Below are 21,003 nucleotides of genomic sequence, written 5' to 3'. Positions count from 1 at the left end.
GCCTCTCTGCCAACTTGTGATCTCTCTCTCTGTCAAATAAATAAATAAAATCTTTAAAAAGAAACAAAAACCCCAAATAAGCTTTCCCTCCCCAGCTCAGGCAACTGCTTTCCAAAGAACCCCTGTCCTTAGAGGTCCCCAATTGTCTGGAGTTCCCAAGACTGTCCCAAGAGTAGGAAATCTCTGAGCAGCAGGGGTCCTATGACATCCTGGCCCAGTCCCCCAAACCCATCGCCCTTGACTGTCAGTGGGCCCCACTCACAGCTTGTGAGATCTGTCCTCACAAGCCATCTTGGTCCCAAACAGAGAACAGACTCATCCCAGGCCCATCCTGCCCAATGCCCGTGTCAAAGAATTTACCTGCACCCCACCCAGACACTCCCTTGCTGGTTTGTTGCCTTTGTTCTTAGAAGGCCAGTTCCCCTGCCATCACGGATCCCCATCTTGGAGGGTGGGAGGGCCGGACCAGAGCCGGGAGACCCAGGAGGAAGGCTCAGACCTGTCCCTTCATTCACACTGAGACACCGGGCAAGCTGGCACCCAAGCTCCTCATCCCCCAGCGTGGAGACGAGGCATTCAAAAGACAGGGAAATTTTGTCCCAGGAAGTTCTCAGATGATTTGCTGGCATAAGCAGAGTAGTGCAATTTGATTATTCATGGCTGGTTTCTACAAAGCTCCTAAGAGCGCCAAGAAAAGGAAACGGGATGAGAAACCTTGAAGGAGCCTATCTGCTCTCAATGTTCAGGTGTACCGAGGAAGGGATGGGTGGATTTTTGCCTTTTCCCTGAAACCAGGAGCTCCTGAAAGCGAGTTCGTTTCCTCCAAAGCATAGGCCCATGGCACGGGGCATGGTAAAAAATGTAAATAAAATTTACAGTCTGAATGTGCTTCTCTTCAAAATATGGAAGATGATCGTACAATCAGACAAATATAGCTTTTGAAGAGTATGAAGTTCAGGTCTAAAATTACATTTAATTATTGTTACATTTCAGACTTTGTAGGAAATAACAGTACAGAAGTGTGAGTCTCCAATTAACATTGAAAGTGTCTGTGAGGTAGGTGAGGGTTTTAACAGACCGTAGGGTTTTGAGCCTAAAATTACATGACATTATTTGCAACCACAAAATTAGGTTGATCAGTTATGGTTCAAACTCATCTTTTGGAGAGAGAAGGACTCTCATGTTTTAACCTCACCCCGTGCAAATGTTCCACATCCCCTCCCCACCCCACCCCCAGTTTTTTTGTTTTGTTTTGTTTTGTTTTTCCCTTCCATACAAATCTTAAGCTCTCCTGCGTGTTCTGCCCTGACACCAGTGACAAGACTGAACCAGAAATGCACGACACGAAGAAAGAGTCATTTTGCCTCGTTATAAGACATTGGTCGCTCTTCCTCTGGCCCCTTAATTCATTTCTTACAGTTTTTCTTGTCACATCGAGTTGTTTTATAGCTTACTAACTCTCAAGTTATAGTTGTAATTTATGGTCCAGATTGAGTGGTAGCAAATCAAGGAATATTTCCATTGATTACCCTAAATTGTCTAATCTCCTGTATGTTTTTAGAACTTGATTGGGTGGTATTTACTGATTGCCTTCATCTAATTTAAAAATCAATCAATGGCAACAATGAGTGCTGGGGGATACATTGAGTCTAATACAGCCTAACCGAGGCAGATCTCCATTGGGCCGGTGCACAATCACATGTGTGGGCAGTTTTAATATGTAAACCATAACGGCCCGGAGTGGGGCGTCCCCGGGCGGGGGCTCTGAAAATCCCCACCGGCATCCCACGCCTCTTGCGTCGTCCTCTTTGGGTGACTGCCCTCCGCCAGCGTGAGCATATTTCACTACCATAAAGCTGTAGCAAAGGAGATAAAAAGAGGATCGGATTGGGTTTTAAGGCTCGCCAGTCCATCTTCTTCCCCCACATCCTCTGAGGATATTAAACAAAATTAACATAACGTCAGCCTTTTCGGAGCTGCCTGCACTGCTCCAGAGAGAAACAGTCATACACGCGTGAATGCTTCCCTGCGATCCTCACGTGCCTCTGCTTTGGATTTCATTAGTACTTTCTGGACATTGGCTCTGGGCCGGTCACGGTGCCTAGTGTTTCAGTATGTTATACTGTTTATTTAGCACAATGCATACCCTCAGAGGGTGTCAGCTCTCTTGTACAGAGGGGAAACTGAGGCTCGGGTGAATTTGGCCACAGGTCCCAGATCGTGTGGCTAGGAAAGATTGGTCTCTGGGCTGTGCACCCCATCCGGGGGCTAAAGGTAGGTCAAGGGAACCAAATCCAAAACCCTGGACAAGATCACATCTCATGGGGAGCCAAACATGCACGCAATTCACAGTAAGACAAAGCGAGCCGAAATGAATGCTCTCATGCTCCTGTGAGCCACAAGTTATTATGGGTCACAAAAGAGGCAGGGAGACTAAATTTTAACTTAGAGACTGAAGAGTCAGAAATATCATATTATGCTTTTTTTTTTTTTTTTTTTAACTGTCTGGACACACGTTGGGCCCCAGTGGAAAAAAAAGGGGTTTCAGGATCCCCACCAAGGGCAGAGTAAATAAAATTTCAACGTGTATGATGTGTACTGATAGGCTACATGGGGCAGGGCCTGAAGTCTTTTGGAAACTCTGCTTCCCTGCCAGGGAATTGGCATCACTGAACGCTTTATAAATGAATGCAGATAAATGTTCCGAAGTGCGGAAATTCATCCGAAGTCAAACTTTGCCCATACCTGGAGCCCATTCAAGGGGGTCCCCATTTGTCTCAGAATTGGCATCAAATTAATGTCCCAAGAAAATTCTCGGAAGCCCTCGAGAACCAGGGAAGCCATAGGCAGAACCTCAACTGGAAGAATCCTGCCTCATCCTTAGGACCCGTCCCCCAAACCCACAAAGCTGAATGTCAGGTTTTCAGGCCCAAGAAGACTGGACACCAATGGACAGACCTGTCCCATGAGCTGTCCCATGCTGCCACTCAAAGAGAATCACAACTTTGCAGTTAAACATCTGACCAAACTGGAGTACCTGGGTGGCTCAGTCGGTTGGACATCGACTCTTGGCTCAGGTCATGATCTCAGGGTTTTGAGACTGAGCCCTGCATCAGGGTCCATGCTTGGCATAGAGTTGGCTTGGAATTCTCTCCCTCTGCCCCTCTCTCAAAACAACAACAACAACAACAACAACAACAACAACAAACATACATAAGAGCTTAAAAACAAACAAACATCTTACTAAACTTAGAGAATGGTTCATGGACCTTGGAACGTATAGAACCCTCAGTGGGCTCCCATCCTGTCCTATTGGACTATTCAGACATCACAGACCTTCTTGCCAATCAAAATATCATGAGACTCTCAGACTGCTCTCCAGCTTAGGAGGAGGATGGGCCATTCCCACTTTGTTCCCTGAGAAACTTAATGCATCTTCCTTCCTTCCTTCCTTCCCTCCTTCCTCTCTCTCTCTTTCTTTCTTTCAAGATTTTCTCTGTTTATTTGAGAATGAGAGAGGGAAAGAGAGAGCACGAGTGGGTGGAGGAACAGAGGGAGAAGCAGGCTTCCTGCTGAGTGGGGAACCCAAGGTGGGACTTGATCCCATGACCTTGAGATTGTGACCTGAGCTGCAACCAAGAGTCATAGCCTAACCGACTGAGTCACCCGGGTACCCCTACCATAATACATCTTTTTGGATGAGTGAATTATTAAACATTTCCCTACCATAAGGCTCTTTTTCTCAGGGCTGAGTGACAGTTGGTAAGGCTTTTCTTGGTCCTCTCAGGGATGGGGGTTGAGTATTTGAAGTTCATGCTTCCCTACTTCCCCCACGTAGCATCCTTCCTTCTCTGATAAGTGCCTTTGGCTGAGACTGCAGGCTGTCTGCCATAGCCCTCCTCCCCTTTCTTCCCAAGGTAAGAAAACTCACATTTTACCTGGTCACGGAATAAAGCCTACATTTTTACCAGCCTTCCTTGCAAGTCGGCATGCACAGGTGACTACTAACTTACAGGATAGAGGTGAAATTTTGAAGAACTATTTCTGCAACCGGTTTTTTAAAAAAGAGTTGGGGGGGGGGGCGCCTGGGTGGCTCAGTGGGCTAAAGCCTCTGCCTTCGGCTCAGGTCATGATCCCAGGGTCCTGGGATGGAGCCCCGCATTGGGCTTTCTGCTCAGCAGGGAGCCTGCTTCCTCCTTTCTTTCTCTCTGCCTACTTGTGATCTCTGTCTGTCAAATAATTAAATAAATTCTTTATTAAAAAATGAAAAAAAAAAAAGAGCTGGGGACGCCTGGGTGGTGCAGTTGGTTAAGCATCTGACTCTTGGTTTCAGTTCAGGTCACGATCTCAGGGTTGTGGGTTTGAGCCTGGGCTTGGACTTCACCCTCAGCACAGAATCTGCTCAAGATTCTTTCTCCCTCTCCCACTGTGCTGCACGCTCTCTCTCTTTCTATAATCAATCAATCAATCAATTAAAAAAAAAAGGTTGATATGTTGTACAATAAACCTCCATGTGAATGTGTGTAAAAACTGGAAGCAGCCAAGATGTTCTCGTGACGTAGTGAGGGGGACAATTTTTGTCTGTGATCTTCCTCCCCAAGCCCATAACTGTAGTTTAATCAGAGCAAAAGCACCAGACAGATTCCAGCTGAAGGGCATTCTGCAAAATACCCAACCAGTGCTCCTCAAACCTGTCAAGGTCGTTAAAAACAAGGAAAGTCTGAGGAATTTTTCACAGCCAACAGGGGCCTAAGGAGACGAGACAACTAAATGGAAAGTGATATCTCGGAGGAGATCCTGGAACAGGAAAAAGGCATTAGGTAAAAACGGAGGAAATCTCATAAAGTATGGACTTTCGTTGATATTTAATGTATCAGTGTTTGTTCATGCATTTTAAAAATACGCCATACTTACACAAGATGTTAATAATGGGGAAGCCAGATGCGGGTGCCACGAAAACTCTTTGTCTTATCTTTGCAGATTTTCTGCAAATCTAAAACAAATCCAAAATTTAAAAAATTATTAATAAAAAAAGACTTTGTAGGCAGCTTTTGCCAATCTATTTTGGCCCTTCCTCCATTTTACTTCCTGGAACATGGATGTGTGGGCTGCCATCTTGGAACAGGAAGACAAGCCAGCCCCCTGACCCTGGATGGTGGAGCCATGAGCTGGACAGAACTGGGTCCCTGAGCCCTTCACGCAGCTGAACAGCACCACCAGGCCTGGACAGCCAACTTAGAGCTTTTATGGAAAAGAAAGATAAAGTCTGATCTTGTGTAAGTCTTATTACTTTAGGTCATTCTTTCTCAGCCAAATCCAGTTCTCACTGATACTGCCCTTTGCTTGCTTTCATTCGGTTCGGTGGGTGGAGATCCAGGCTGCTGTGTGGGGCTATGGGCTCAGGTCCCTGCTCCCTGACCTCTCCCCACTCCCGGAAGCCCTCGCAGCCCTTTGGCATGAAGGACGGTGTGGAGACCCCTGCTCCATGGTATTGCTGTCATGACTCCTCAGTTTTATGGGATTCTACAATTTCTAGTATTTTCCCTCCACAGAAGCACAGAATTTGAGAGCTGGGCTACCCTCAGGGACTGCCCCACCTGCCCTCATTTTGCAGCAGGGGAGACCAGGCCTCTAGAGAGGAGTAGGCCCAGGTCTTGGAGATGGAGCCAGGAGCCCATTCTTAGGCCTCCTGATATCATTATCTTTCCACTGACCTAGTGGATGCTGGACCGGTTCTGGAAAACCTTCAGGGCTCCTCTGAGATGGGGGGTGGGAGTAAGGGACGGTAGAAGGGGGCGTGGCCAGGGGACATGGGGTGGTGGTGCAGGCGACAAGGCCTGGTTGTCCAGCCTCATCACTAAGCAGAGCAGCTGCTTTTGCTTTTGTTACCGGTTGGGCTGCTCAGATTTTCTTGTTTTAAAGAGGGGTCTGATAATAACAATTATAACATGTCAGTAAAAATGTCCAACACTCACTGTGCTCGCCCCTGGGATGCCAAAACCAGTAACCGACAAGCAGGTGCGATGCCCCCAGCACAGGACTAAATCCTCTCCCTGCAGGATTTCAATACATTCTCACCACAAACATGCCAGGTAGCCGCTGGCAGCCTCATTTTACATGGGGAGACACTGAGGTTCGCAGGGGTGAAGTAGCTCCTCAGAGACGACCCCCAGGTAGGCCGAAGCGCACTGAACCACGCTGCCTTCCTGGCCATGGGGAGAGCCCCAGGGTCCCTGCCCCAGCTGGCTGGCTGCACGGTCCCCTGCCGGATGGTGGCATCACTGCCCCGTCCAGTTGAGTCTCCACCTGGAACCAAAGGAAGTGGCATTCGAAGGTCACTAAGGGTTCCCGCAGCCCAGGACACTCCCTCAGTTGGTGACCGACATGCGACCAGCTCACAGCAAGGCCTGGAGCCTGCCTTCTCCTGAACCAGCCCCAGTCCAGGCCCCCAGCCCCCCTCGGGGGTACCTACCCTTCTGTCTCCCCCACGAGAGGCCTGGGAGGAGCGTCATCTCCCTGGTCTCTTTCAGCGTCAGCATCAGGTGTAGACACTGCGTGTGTGGGAGGGGGCGTGTCCATTACTGGGACATCTGTCTATTTGTCATCGGGGGGTGTGCCCATCACTTACACAAATTCGCCTCCAAGATGTCGGGGCGGGCGTCGTTTTTTAAAAAATTGAAAGGAGGCCATTACCATCATTAGGCCCACCTGAGAGAGCCTCTCTCGGTGATGGAAGAGGTTTCTGCTCTCTGGCCTCCTCCGTGGCGGGTCATTAGTTAAAAGGGGAGTGTGTGCGGGGGGGTGAGGGGTGCTGGGGCAGCAGGCCAGGTCCGACCACGGGGCTCCCTTTGGAGAAAGGAGCCAGAGACAAATGATTCGAGTCTGAATTCCATATACACCGGAGATTGCTTATCGATCCACATCAGAATATGCGGGCTGGCCCCGGGGACCGGCCGAGTATTTTCCCAGGGAGTTAATAACGTGGCTGCTGAGCTGTCTTGTCCAATTCACTGAAGCCAGGCCTCTAATCAGGACGGAGTTTCTTATTTTGAGAATTCTGGCCACTTGCGTGTGCTGCCTCCCTTCCACTCTGCTGGGCCCCTGTCAGTGATTGAAATGACAGCCCATGGATGGGGAGGCTAATCAAATTGTTTATTATCGACCTAAATCAATATGTATAGATTGTCGAAACATCACTGTCACACCGCCAAAAAGTCATACTAATAATTCCCCGGCTGCAGATGTAATCCTGGCCACGAGTCCTCCTACTTGAATTACATCTGAGTTTAGGGGAGCGAAAACAATTATAATGGGGAGGGGGCCGAGCAGGGGGGACAGGGCCCTCTGCTAGGAGGCACGTTTACACAACTCGATACAACTTTGTTAGGTATTAATGATGGAATGTCACTTTGCCCTGCTTAAATATGAATCCTCAGCAGGGGAGAGAGCCGCAAACACACATGGGGGGAGCAAGAGGGAATTGTTCTAAGATCCAAGACCTGGGACAAGGGCTGTGCTCTGCTGATCTGCCCTCATGTTCTGCAAGGATACGCGGCGGGGGTGGGAGTACTTGGGGCATCAAGACAGACCAGGAACAAGGCAGAGGCAGCTGATGGGGAGCCCAGGTCCAAGCTCTGGGCTATTTACAGGGATTTACTGGTGGGGGGCGGGGGGGCGGGGGGAGGGGTGTCCACCCGTGAAGTCCACATCACATCTTTCCCTCCAGATTCAGTAATGAGGCTTGGCTTTGCTCCTTTCCAGAGGACAGTTTGAGCAGGGGGGAAAGCAGCATCCTAGGAACTAAAGACCGTAATAGTATTCACTGGGGACCTTGAACGTGCTGGCCTTCTAGAGCCAGGCATTAGGAAAAGGCAGGCACCCCTCCAGGTGACTGACTCAGGAAAGGCACACTCTTTGGACAGACACAAGTGGACAGGTGCAAGGCTCAGGTGACCAGGTTTTGGAGAAGGGGAGGTCACAGCCCCCAACCCACGAACCGGCACTTTGGGCCCTACGCCATCAGGAGCCTGTCTGCATAGGTCCACAGGCTTTCCCTGAGTGAGCTCATTTAATTCTCATAATCATCCCACTGGTGTGATGCTATTATCCAGATGGGGAAACTGAGGCACCATAAAGTCAGATAATTTGCCCAGGGTTATGCAAGGAAGCAGCAGAGCTGGGATTTGAATTCTATCAATATCTGGCACATTCTAGTCTCTTAACCAGGACACACCGGGTCAGGGCTGGCTGTGGATGAATGTGCTGAGGAGGCAACTTTGGGTGTCTACCCCAGCCAGCTCAGCCTTTGGCTTTCTCCTTCCCTCAACCTGCTCCTGGCCCCAGGCAGGTGCTAAGACTCTCCCCCCGGGGGTGGTGAGCTATGGCTTCAGGCCTGTTCTGGAAGCTCTCATTTTCCTCTCTGCGAAATGGGAAGAAAAGGCCCCACGGGGTGCCTCCCAGGGCTGTTGGGACAGTTGAAGGAGGTGACAGGAAGCGGGCTTTGCAAACCAGAGTCAGCAGGATGAGGGGGGGCGGGGGGGGGGGCTGTTATCCATCAGCATCCTGGGCCCCTGCTTCTGGTCTCCGAGGAAGCATGAACCTTGCCACTCCTGCAGGGGAAGAAAAGGGCCAGCTCCTGACTACCTCCCTTGAACGCACAACAGGTGCCAGACAGGCCACCATCTGCAGCCCGAAATCCAGGGGCTCCCCGAACAGCCAGTGCCCACACCTGTGGGAGGCAGTGACCGCCATAAATTGACCTTTTCGGAGCATGCCATCTGTTTCCTGCTGGAACTCCCCCCACCTTTGGCACAGGTGTCTCTTCCTTCGTGTTCCACTTCCCTGGCATCCACCCTAACGAGGGTCATGAGCTATCCTGGCGCAGAGATCCTCCTCCCCACCGTGGGGGCCAAATATGGCCAGTTTATTCCTGTCTATTCCTGTCTTCCTAGAATCTGGACATTGAGGTCCAAATTACATGTCTGTCGCCCTGGGAGCGACTTCTAGTTGAGCACGCTTTAACTGGTAGGCAGGAGCGTGGAGGTGGCCTGTTTTAGGGAGAACCCACCACCCCGGGAACCTGTCTCATGGGGAGCTGCGGGGACAGTGTCCTCCCCCTTCCCTGCCTGGGCTCCCACATGGGGCTGGAAGGCTGGAGCAGACAGGCCACGGTCCCGGCCCGAAGCTCTCGCTGGCACATCCTGGCAGTCGGGGGGGCAGGGGGGATAGGACTGTGTTGCCTACCGTGGAAAGTGGGCTGTGCTGGCTGTTTGTACTCGGAGGCAGGGAGAAACACGGGCCGGTTTCCACAAGTTTCCATGGGTTTCCAAACTCAGCGATTACAGGGCCTGTTCAGAGTCTTAAGAAGCAACCTGCTCTTGGCTTCCAGGAGCCTGGCTTGAACACAGGCCATTTGCTGGGAACCGACTGTTTAGAATCCCACGTGCTTTTTAATGAAACATAGAAAACCGCCTCTCTGCTGCCTCGCGCTTTGCTCTGGGCTGCCCAAAGAAGGGAGCCCTCTCGGACTCCAGAAACTCCCTTCTCTTTGCAATCCCCCAGCCTCGGAGGTTCAAGCGGGTTCTCAACTTGGCAAACACACTTTCCCTGTCCCTAGAGGGAAAAAAATAAAAACCCACCAGCAAAAAAATACATTACACTGGGCATTATATTTCTGTGACGGAAATAACTCATTTTCATGACACACTATAATAATAGCAAATTATGGCACACAATGAATCCATTCTCATTAAAGTCTGTATGGAGAAAAGCAAAGAATACAAAATGTATACAATTGTTTAAAGGAAAAATGCCATGTAATATAAAAGATACTCTAATCGCTATTTCTAATTACAAAGAAGAGAAAATCACTAAAAATTTTTTACAGCATCTAATTACCAAAAAAAAAAATAAAATAAAATAAAAGGCAGACCCACAAAACAACTTTCTATAAAATTAATCATGAAGAAGAACTTCAAGCGACTGTAGTTTCTCAAAATTTCTTTCCTTCTGATCGAAAGATAAGAAGGGAAGAGGTGGCAAGGCTGGATTCTCTGCATGGAGTTAGAAGTGAACACCTCGGGGCTCCTGGGTGGCTCAGTCGGTTAAGCGTCTGCCTGTGGCTCAGGTCAAGATCCCAGGGTCCTGGGATCGAGCCCCATGTCAGGCTCCCTGCTCGGCCGGAAGCCCGCTTCTCCCTCTCCCACTCCTCCTGCTTGTGTTCCCTCTCTCTCCTGTGTCTCTCTCTGTCAAATAAATAAATAAAATCTTAAAAAAAAAAAAAAAAAGGTGAGCATCTCTGCGCATGTCAGATGGCTTCCTGGGGACCTGCCCCTCAGCTTGTCCCATCTTCGGGCAGCCCTGCTTTCTGACATGGTTCTCCTCCTTTACCCTTGAGGAACCTGAGGCTCAGAGAGATTCAGTAACTTGGTCAATGTCTAGAGTAACTGGACGCTGCAGTCTGCCCATGACACCGCAGGGGACACCTGTGGTCCCCACCATCCTCATCATCACCGTCACTTCCCCCAGTTGAGACAGAACATTCTGTGATCATCCACAGTCTGCAGCCAGGAAGACCAGGAACCAGGACTCGAACTCAGGACCTGGGGTCTCAAGGGTCCAGAGATTTTGTACAACAGATGTGGTCAGCAAAGAACTCTCTCCTTGCAAAAATACTTCCTTCTCCCTTGAGTGAGCCTGTCTGTCTGACACCGTGGAGCAAGGAAGAGAACCCGAAGGTGCCTTTTATTTTTAGTCACTGACTCCCCAGTATTAAGATGGGCAGTGGATCAGAGAGGAGCCAGGCCTGGGGCGAGGAGATCATCGAGGCCACTGGGCTCCTCTGGGTGTGAGAGGAAGGTGGCCAGGATCAGGAAGAAGGTGGTTGCTGCCTGGGGCCCGTGCACTTGCTGGGCTCCCTTGTCTCCCCCAAATCTCCACTCAGATGTCAGCTCCAGCCAGAGACCTCTGCCGGCCACCCTGTCTGAAACAGTCCACGGCTCTCTTAGAGTCCTGTTTACTTCATCCTTTCCCGTAGCCATGATTATTTTCAAAGTTATTATCACGGCCTGAAATTACATTTTGAAAGTATCATTCGGTGTGTGTCTTCCCCACCAGACCGTAAGCTCCTGCACACAGTGATCTTTGCCTAAACCTGGTGTTCAGAGGTGGTAAGCCAACAGATGGTGTGGGTTCCACCCAATTTCCCACTTATTCCTCCAGGGACTCCGGGGTCCTAATAACAGCTAACAGTTGTGGTGGTTTCCTTGTGTGTCAGACAGACAGTCTTCTACGTGCTCTCCTAACCCTCACAACAACCTTATTGATGGCCCATCTTCTGGATGAGAAAGCCAGAGCACAGAGAGGTTGAGAAACTTGCCTGAGGTCACACAGTAAGCGATAGTGTCAGACATGGGGCCAAGCCAGACTGCCTATAGGTCCCTTGCCCTTCACCACAATTAGATGATCTCCCCAGAAACATGAGGGGCTTGGCTCAATATGTCATAGCAGCACCAGACCCCCACACTGTCCCCCTCTCAAACGCCCAAAAGAGAAGCAACAAAAAGAGAAACAAAACACACATGGCGTTTGCTTTTGTTCTTATACTTTCGATCTGATTGGTCTGTTGAGGATCTCCCCAAAAAGAGTCCCCTGGGGAATTTTACAAGGGAATTGTGCAGGCGGGGTGAGTGCCGGGGAAGGAAGAGTGACAGCCTCAGTTCTGGGTGTGGTTTTATGGCCACACTGACAGGACTTGACCTGTGTTTCTCAATAGTCTCCGGTCATTTCCCTCCTCTGCTTTTCCTTCTCCATCTCCAGACTCAGAGTCCCCGACTGATGGACCTGAAGCTTGCCTCCAGCAAGATCCCCCTCTGTTACCAAGAGAAATTAAAAGCACCTTATAACCAGTAAGTTTGGGGTTGAGGATTGTATAGTTCTGTGTCTTATTTTTGCTGACAAGCTTGAGTCGATGGTCATCTAATGATGCAACAAGGCTATGCGGTGAGCTCAACTTGGCCATGATCTTGTCTACCTCGTTCTGCATCTGGTTCCGGTGTCTTCCTTCTTAGACTATAAACTCCCTGCGAGCGGGGGAAGGGTCTTTCCTATCCATGTCCCCCAGTTCGTCCCATGGTAAGAGCAAATTGCCTCTCCTCTCTGATTTGGCATACGTTATTAAAGCCTAAAAAGGAGCTCCTCTGGCCAAGCCCCCCTCCCTTGTCCCAAAGACGAGTGTCTGGGAAGCCCACCGTCTTACCCCACTTCTCATTCCCCCAACCCTCCCCACCACGGGATGACCTCATCTCCCTCCACCAACCTGAGGGTTTCTGCAAGATGATACTGCTTCTTGTGCATTGCTCGGTGACAAAATATTGTTTTACAGTGATAGGCATCTCGTAAGACAATATTTGGAAAGTTATTATCTCAATGTCTCTGGTGGAGGACATGGAATGATACCACCCAAAGCCAGATCTGCTCTGTTTGCAGCCAGCCACTGGGGCGGCTGGGGACAGGACCCATGAAGTATCTGGGGGCCCCATCTTCTGGCGATCTGCCATTGATTGGTCCCTACCTGGCTGATAAGGTCTAATCAGAATCCGATGGGGAGGCACTTAGCCATGAGGGGTGCAGGGATGCGGGGGGGAGAGAATCTGAGTGGGGAACCACGGGTAAGGAGATCCCCGGTGATTAATGAATGTCTTCAGAAGCCTGTCGCTGTTTACATGGCCTGCCACTAGCCTGGGAAGCCTCGGTGATGTTCATTTATTTATTTATTTGGGGGTCCAAACCCAACAACTTCTCTAGGCTCAAACTTCGGAGAAGGTCCAGCAACGGAGGTCTGAGACCTTTCCTGGTCCCTTCCCCCTGCCTGCCTCCCCCCAGCCCCCCGCCCCGCCCCATCCCGGAGCAAGAGCAGGGTGCCCTCACCTGTGACATGGCTCGGGGGTGCGCTGACAGCTGGCTGTGTCGAAATCGCACAGCTTGTAGAGTTCGGAGCAGGGTTTCTTGGGCTCTGCTCTATTGACATTTGGAGTGGATGATTCCTTATTGGCCAGGGGGCTGTCCTGGGCCCTCTGGGGCATCGAGGCAGGATTCCTGGGCTCTAGTCTCCAGATGCCAGCAGTACCTTCTCTCCTCCTCTCCTTGTGACAACTCAAAATGTTCCCAGGGGTTGCCACATGAGCCCTGGGATGAGGGACCAAAGCACCACCAGTTAAGAACAATTGTTCCCAAATGACAACCATCTTCGCTCCTGCTGAACCCTCCAAACAGGGCCAGAATGGCAGCAGCTATCTCAAATAAGGGCTAGTTTCCTAGACAGTCCTCAAGCTATTTGGGATGCCTCCCCCTCCTCTTTAGTGATGCACACCCCCCCCCACGCCGTTCCCTCCACCCTGCCCCCACCCCGGGTCTCTCCAGCTCGGCTTCAGCCCACCTGCTCCTGCTGTGCTCCATCTCGATCCAGCTGTCCACACTGCCAGCTTTACCCATTTGACATGAGGCCATCATGAAACCCTACAGGAAGCGGGGGGCCATAAGCAGGAACCGGGGAACGTTCTGGAACCTCCTGCTGGCCTTCTGGGAATGAGGATTCATAAGTTGATTCTTCCAGAGCCTTGCTCTTCACTCTTGCCGTCCTTCTCCAAGAAAGGTCTACATCCGAGAAGAGGAAAAGGCTAGAGACTACCTGGCATCTCAGGAGCACTGGTGGGCCAACCAAGAAATAGAACAGAAAATAGAAATACGTCTTTTACTCTTAGAAATGTTTGTTGTAACCAAGAATGGCCTGTAAGGTGAATTGTCCAGCCGAGGGAACTGGTAAATGACATCCTTGGCTATCAGCTGCGTTCTGTCGACCCTGGCTTCCTCCTGAGGTTGCAGACCCCCAGGGCCTTGCAAAGCACCCCCCGCCCAGGCGTTTCTGGTAATCGACAGAGGGAGTCTCACCTGTGCTCGTGAAAGAACCTGCCATTACCATGGCACCTCTCTCTGTGTCCTTGATCATCACCCCAGGGGCCACAGAGAAGGAGAGTCATCTAAAGTGGGTTAGAGGCTGACAGTTTGTCTTAACTTGGGTATGAATGAGTGTTCCAGGGAGTGATTTCCAAAGTGGGTTCATGGAACCCCTCGGAGCTCCCGGAGGTGCCTCAGTGGTTACCGTCTGGATCCAGAGCATAGAGAGGGTTGGGAAGGATGAGCCCTGGTCCCTGTCTTTCCTGCAACCAAAGCTCTATTCTTTATCCATGGTGCATGCATGCTGGCATTCCTCCAAATGGACTACCTGCAGACAGAATTCTGCTGTTTCAAGAAAGGTTGAAAGCCACCGTCTGAAAGGATCAGATGCAAATATAAGCATCATAAAGGTAAGCATTTGAATTTACAAAAATGATGAGTTATTGGTCAGCTGTGGGAGGCTCTGAACTTTGGGGGTCGTGCGGTTCATTAAGTCCTAACCCTGCAGAGGACAAGTTGCTTTGAGTCAGAAAAACCTGGGTTCTAACCCCACAAACTTCCCCTTTCCCCCAGGCAGTAAAGAAACCCTACAGGTGTTTCAGAATTGCTTTTCCCTCTTCTTTTTTTCCCCTTCCCTCTCCTCCCCAACCCTCCTCTTCCTATATTCCTTTCTCCTTCCCTTCCTCCTCCTTCTTTCTTTCTTTCTTTCTTATTTTCCTTCCTTCCCCCCTTTCCTCCCTCCTTCCTTCTTTCTTTCCTTTTTTCCTTTCTTCCTCCCCTCCGTCCCCCTCCCTCCCTCCTCACTCCACCCTTCCCTCCCTCCCTCCTTTCCTCCTTCCCTCCTGCCTTCCTTCCTTCCATCTTTTTGAACAAGTTTGCTCTCTGGGTGGGTTTCTCTGCTTGCTTTCTCGCAGCCTAATTATTACGTGAAAAAACAAAACAAAAAACAAAAAAAACTCCTCGCACCTGAGAGAGAGGCTCTCTTACTCCAGTGACTAGGAATTCTCAATGGCAGTCACCGAGCAATTACACACTACGGTTTCTACTACATCCTCCAGCCTATTCTTTGACAAAACGCGTCCCTATTATTAGTCAGGCAATAATCAAATGACTAAAATAGGCTTATAAAAGATCTCTGAACTGCAGGAATGGGTTGTTACCGGGAGTTATGACTACAGTTGGGAGCAGGTTTCTAGAAAAACGTGCAATGGCACACATGTGATGTCTTTTTGCCGGAGAGAAGCTGCCTCGTGCGGAAAAGGAAAGAGCAGGGCGGGCAGCAGGGCTGGGAAACCGCAGATCTATCATGTCGGGGTTCTTGACTCATGCCAAAGCTTCTGGGACCTAACACATTCTCCTGGGTCTCTTGTACAACAAGGCAGTTTGTCCGCAGCTGGTTGAACTCCGTGGCTCGGGAAACTGCTTGAGAGAGTCAGAAATTCCTCTCTATCAGATGCTTTTGGACATGAAGACAGACCGACAGATTCGTTCTTTGTTCTGGCCGGTTCTAGGGGCTTCCGGATGCATGACAGGGTCTCCCAAGCTTCAGTCCTGTGTGTTTGTGTGTGTGTGTGTGTGTGTGTGCGTGCACGCGCGCACGTGTGTGTGTGTGCATGTGTGCGTGTGTGTGTCTCTGTGTGTGACATTCTCACAATTTTCTGTATGTTCACACACACACTCTATTATATCACCAACTTGTCACTTTCCCTTAAAGAGACTTTGTTCCAAACAATAAATAAAGCTTTTAATTCATCTATTGGAGGGGGCGACTTTGTAACATCACTGCAAATGGAAAATCTGTCTCTTTCCTCTTGGTTTTCTTCAACCGCAGTCAGAAAACTTGATTATCGTGTTTCTAATGTTTAAAGCTTGGCCAAGATTTCAACTTTTTCTAAGCTCTGCATAGACCAAACAAGATGTGGCTAGGTTTCCTTTACAGAGGGTTGCGGATCTGGGCCTGGTGCATGGCCCCATGGCGGGGCATGGGCTGGCTCTTAGCATCTGGGAGGTCTGTGGGGTGGGAGATGGTGAAGGCGATCTACCCCGGACGGCCATGGGCCAAAATGCCATTCTGCTCTGGGGAAGCCCTTGTCTTTCCTCCCTGGCCAAGTCCAGAAGGGAAACAGAGCTGTGGACTGAGTTTTCCATCCCTGACCTGATTTCCAACCCAGCATCTTTAGTATTTGCTCTGAGTTCTCCCATCGGCTCCTGCCACTTCTCCTTGGAGCCAGAGAGGCAGGAAGCCAGTGTCTCTCCTGAAAGTCCCAGGATCCTGATGGAGGACATGGTGGGCTGCCAGCACCCAGGGGCTGCCAGGAGACAATTCCAGCTGGAAAAATCTGTATCCTTCCTCGCCCTCCCCCACCTGGCTCCTCAAAGACCTCCCCCCACCACTACACTGGCTTCCCCTTTCAGGGGTCCAGACACTGGAGGTCACGGATTTGGGCACCTGCAGATGCCTTGGGTTTGCAAGGATTCTGTGACCAAGTCTGCACAATGAGCCTTTCCCTAGAGCACTGCAAAACCGCGGATGGGGGAAAGGCCAAGCAGGCTGGAGGAACAGCCCAGCTTACTCCCATTCCTCTGAGCTTCCGGAGAACGGATTGCTTGGGGTAGCTTTGCTTCCTCGGCTCTGCCTTGTCCAACTTCAGAAGGACCGGGGCTTGGCTTAGAAAAGCCCCAGGAGGTGGATACCAGCTGGTTTCCCATGCATGAAAAGGCTCATCCTTCAGGGACAAGTTAAAAACGATTTAACTTTCCAGGATTTTGTTACCCAGGTGTCCCTTGAGCTGTAAGAAGTTGGAGGGCCTCAGGGTCAGGGAGGGTGGAGAGACAGAGTTCCTGCCTCCCACTCCAGCTCTGCCTGAGCTATCACAGCCTCTTGGGAGGACGTGGAGGGCTCTTTGCCCCAGCTTGCATTCAGAGGCCTGGTGCCAGGGAGAGGGAGGCCAGGCTGGCCTCATAAAACAGAGTCACAGATGGAAACAGCACAGCGAGCAATAGAAAGCAGGGGTCTGGGAGTCAGGTGGCTGAACTTGGATCTCCAGTGGCATTATGACCAGATTCCATGACTTTGGGCAAGTGATGGGACAGCTCTCTGTTCCAGTTTTATGCTGTGAAAATAGGGAGTAATGAAGGACCTATCTCCGAGGGATGGCATGAACCAACCCCAGGCACACAGTAAGCACTTAATAAATAGTGGCTGCTGCCATTAAAACCCATTCAGTGAAGCAGCTCTGAAAGACTGATTTGGCTGCATTTGTAAAGTAACCAACTTGACTTTGACTCAGCTGATAAGTGCACTGGGGCCAAGAATCTGTTGTAAGAAAATCATACTAACCATGAAAAATGTTTTCTCTACTACAGTGCTCATGAGAGCACCCTTTATGACAACAAAAAGCTGAAATAATGGAAATGTCCAACAATAGGGAGGTGGTTATCCTTAAGAGTGATAATAGATCTCTCATTTATCCAGTGCCTCTAAGCTCCCGACACTAGACACACATGATTTTATTCTATCATCCTAACCCTGTTACTCTTCCCATTTAAAAGATGAGGAGGCTGAGGACAGAGGGGAAGTCCCCAGTTGGAGGTCACAGTGGGGTTTGTCATTTTTTTGAGGGTGGAGGAAGCTGGAGCATAGTTATCCACTCTTAGCCCATTCTCCCCACGAGGCACCTTCCAGAGGTTATTAAGACTATGATGAAAAGCAGCGTGTAAGGTAGGACCAGACTTTCATGGTCAGAGCTGAGCTTGGGGAGGAAGCCAAATGCTGGCATCTGTTTGGTGTGTTTGCCCTTCCATCAGTCAATGGTTCTAATGAACAGACTGCAGCCAAGATACTGAAGAGGTGTAGTAGGGTTAAAGAAGTTGTCAAGCTCCAGAAATGGGCCCCGTTATTACCCGTAGAACTAAAGATAAGGAGAAGAAGTCGTGTTTCTGGAGCCCAGTAAGATCTAGAATTGGAAGAGGCGCCCATCAGGCTAGAGTTATCATGATGGGATTAGCTCCAGCAGAGACATGGAAACCAAGCATGGAGGGACTGGGGAAAAAATACCCCAACTTTTCTCTCTTCCTACCTCCTGATGTCCTGCCGATGCCTCCTATTGGCCAAACTTAACCGGAAGCCAGAGGGTGGGGGAGTCCGGAGAATGCAATCCACAGGAGTTCACCTCCCAGGGCAGAGAGCAGAATGGAGAACACATCTGGAAGGAGAGCAAACAGAATAGCCAGCATTGGATAACATCAGAGCCGCCCTTTCTAGAGAATGAATGAAGCAACCAGGGGACCTAGGAAGGTTCAAAGCACAAATGTGAAGGATTAATATTGAGCTTATAGAATGGAATTGTAGCATTGCTGATTTCTTTCAATTCAACCAATGCAGCACCTGTGCTGGGCAGATGTGCTCATGGGAACTGCAGACTGGTGGAAGGGAAGAGGGGGCAAGTCAACTGGCTAGAGATGAGGGAAAGCAGAGGCAGTGATTAGCAGACTGGATTCTAGTTGTAACTCACTGTGGGCCCATGGGAAAATCATCCCTTCCTTTGGAACTCCAGTTCTCCTCTGTAAAATGAAGAGAAGACTCCCTGCCTAGCTTCCTTCTAAGATGAGATGGGGATAAATGAACAGGTGAGGATAGAGGTGCTTTGAAAAGTTAAAACTTGGCTTGTCATTACAAGGATGATAAGACTCCTTGTTTCCTCTAGGACTTCATGATGACCATGAAGGTGAAAGCTCCCCTTGACATTATTGTCCTCCTTCAGCTCCAGGATTCTTCCTGGGCTCTCCCTTGAACTTCTCTACTGCAGATTGAAGATGAATAGTCTCACTGTCCTTGGGGGTACCTAGGATATCTGGGCTGATTTTACCTTATGGTCCAGGATGTGTGAACAGTAACAATAGCCTCCCTGGTTTTTTATTTAAAAACATGGAGTAGGAGCACCTGGGTGGCTCAGTCAGCCAAGCGTCTGCCTTTGGCTCAGGTCATGATCCCAGGGTCCTGGGTTCGAGCCCTGCACTGGGCTCTCTGCTCATTGGGAAGCCTGCTTCTCCCTCTCTCACTCCCCCTGCTTGTTTTCCCTCTCTTGCTGTCTCTCGCTTTCTCTGTGTGTCAAATAAATAAATAAATAAAATCTTAAAAAAATAAATAAAATCATGGGCTAGGCAAGGGTGGGGGTAGATTGCATGGCCTCAAATAACTTCCAAATTTCTTCATTTTGGAATTTCTGGCTTCTATAAATACCAGTAATATTATCTATCTTTTTATCCAACTAGCCAAACACCATTCATCCACTCCTCAGTCCATTTCTCATTCATCTGTTCATCATCCATCCATCATGTATCCATTCATCCTTTATCCATCCATCCATCCCTCTCTCCATCTATCCATCCATTCATCTATCCAAGTTTCCATCCATCCATCCATCCATCCATCCATCCATCCATCCATCCATTCATCCATCCATGCATCCATCCTTCCATGTATCCATCCTTCCATGTATCCTTCCATCCATCTATCCATCCATCCATCCATCCATCCATCCATCCATCCATCCATCCATATACCCATCTACACATTTGTCTGTGTAAGTATCAATATGTAACTACACAAACTCAGTCCTGTGCCAGGCTCCATGACTAGAGCATGGAGTCCTGCCCTCAGAAAGCTTCTCATCTAGCAAGTGGAGCAACAAAAAAACTTGAGTCAAAATCAACTAGAAGGCAGTATGAGAGTAACTGAGAAGTCAGTGGTCCAGACAGGAGAGGTTTAAACATTAGTGAGACACTACAGACTTCCAGGGAAGACGTAGATTTCCCAGGGAACTGGGATCTGGCCAGAGCCTTGGAGAAGAGAAATTTCAACTTGATCCCGAGCTCCTGAGGTCGGGTACTTTGCATGGACCGTGGTTCCCCATTCTAGCCTGGTCCTGAGCGTAACCTGAGAAATGCCTTTGGACCGCATGTTCCTGCGTCATACTTGGCTCCTTTTCTAGCAAAGAATTCTGCTCAAATCTTTTCTTGGGCTGGAATTCCAGCCTTTGCTCCATTGACCAGCCCCAAGGCAGCTAACATCTTTTAAGCTCTCTTTGGAAACAAAGAGTGGGAGATAGGGGCTAGAGGATGCAGGAGGACAAGATACGGACCTCTTCATCATCAGTGCTCACAAAATAATAATTGCCCCTTGAAAAGTGCCAACCTGGGAGCGCACTCAAGGAGGAGCCTCACACGTCGAGGGCTGACCCCCTCTCTGCCTGGCAAATGTGCTTTCTGCTTTCCTGCCTGGGCCATAAATAACCCGGCCACCTCTAATTTGGCCTCCAATACCCTGACCAGCCATGATTTATTCACAGACCAAAACAGGCATCTCTAATTTGCTAACCAATCACTGCAATTCTGGCCTCGCCAACCAATAATTCTGCCATCTCTAATTTGCCAATAAATAATTCTGCAGCCTCAAATTTACTAACCAATAATGTGACCAATTTGCTGACCAATGGTTGTGTCAAGGCATAATGGTGCCCCTAGCAGATGGTAATTTGCTAAGCAATATTCGGACCTTTCCCCCTTCAGCAATAAAGAACCTTTGCAATCTTTGAATTCCAAATACATTACTTTGCTCAGAAGGATGCTGCGGGCGGCTGGATGGCAAAGGGCCCCTCCCCAAAGCTTGTACTTACCTATATCATCTCTCTTGAGCTCCTGGAATTAGAGTTAGTATTTCAGAAAGGGAGAGATGCCCCAGCGTGTTCAGCTTACAGATGGACATAACGAGACCCAGAGTGAGACCGTGACTTATCCAAGGTCACACAGCAAGGCAGTAGCAGAGCTGAAAGTGGAACATAGGTCTCTGGGCTGCCTACCTAGTGCCCCAGCTAGGGCTCTCCTTCCTCAGAGTATTTGTGCCAAGGAGCAGGTTAACTCTGGCTGGGCTGGCTGCCAGGGGACCTCGGTTTGGCTTCAGCCAAGTTTGCCTGGTGCCAGGGAGGGAGAAGGATGACCTTGCTGACCCTACCACCTAGGGGGTCTGAGAGCTAGACAGAGAAAAAGGAT

Source organism: Meles meles, chromosome 19 (assembly GCF_922984935.1).
Source record: "Meles meles chromosome 19, mMelMel3.1 paternal haplotype, whole genome shotgun sequence".
Classification (NCBI taxonomy): domain Eukaryota; kingdom Metazoa; phylum Chordata; class Mammalia; order Carnivora; family Mustelidae; genus Meles; species Meles meles.
Note: the sequence above shows the minus strand (reverse complement) of the source record.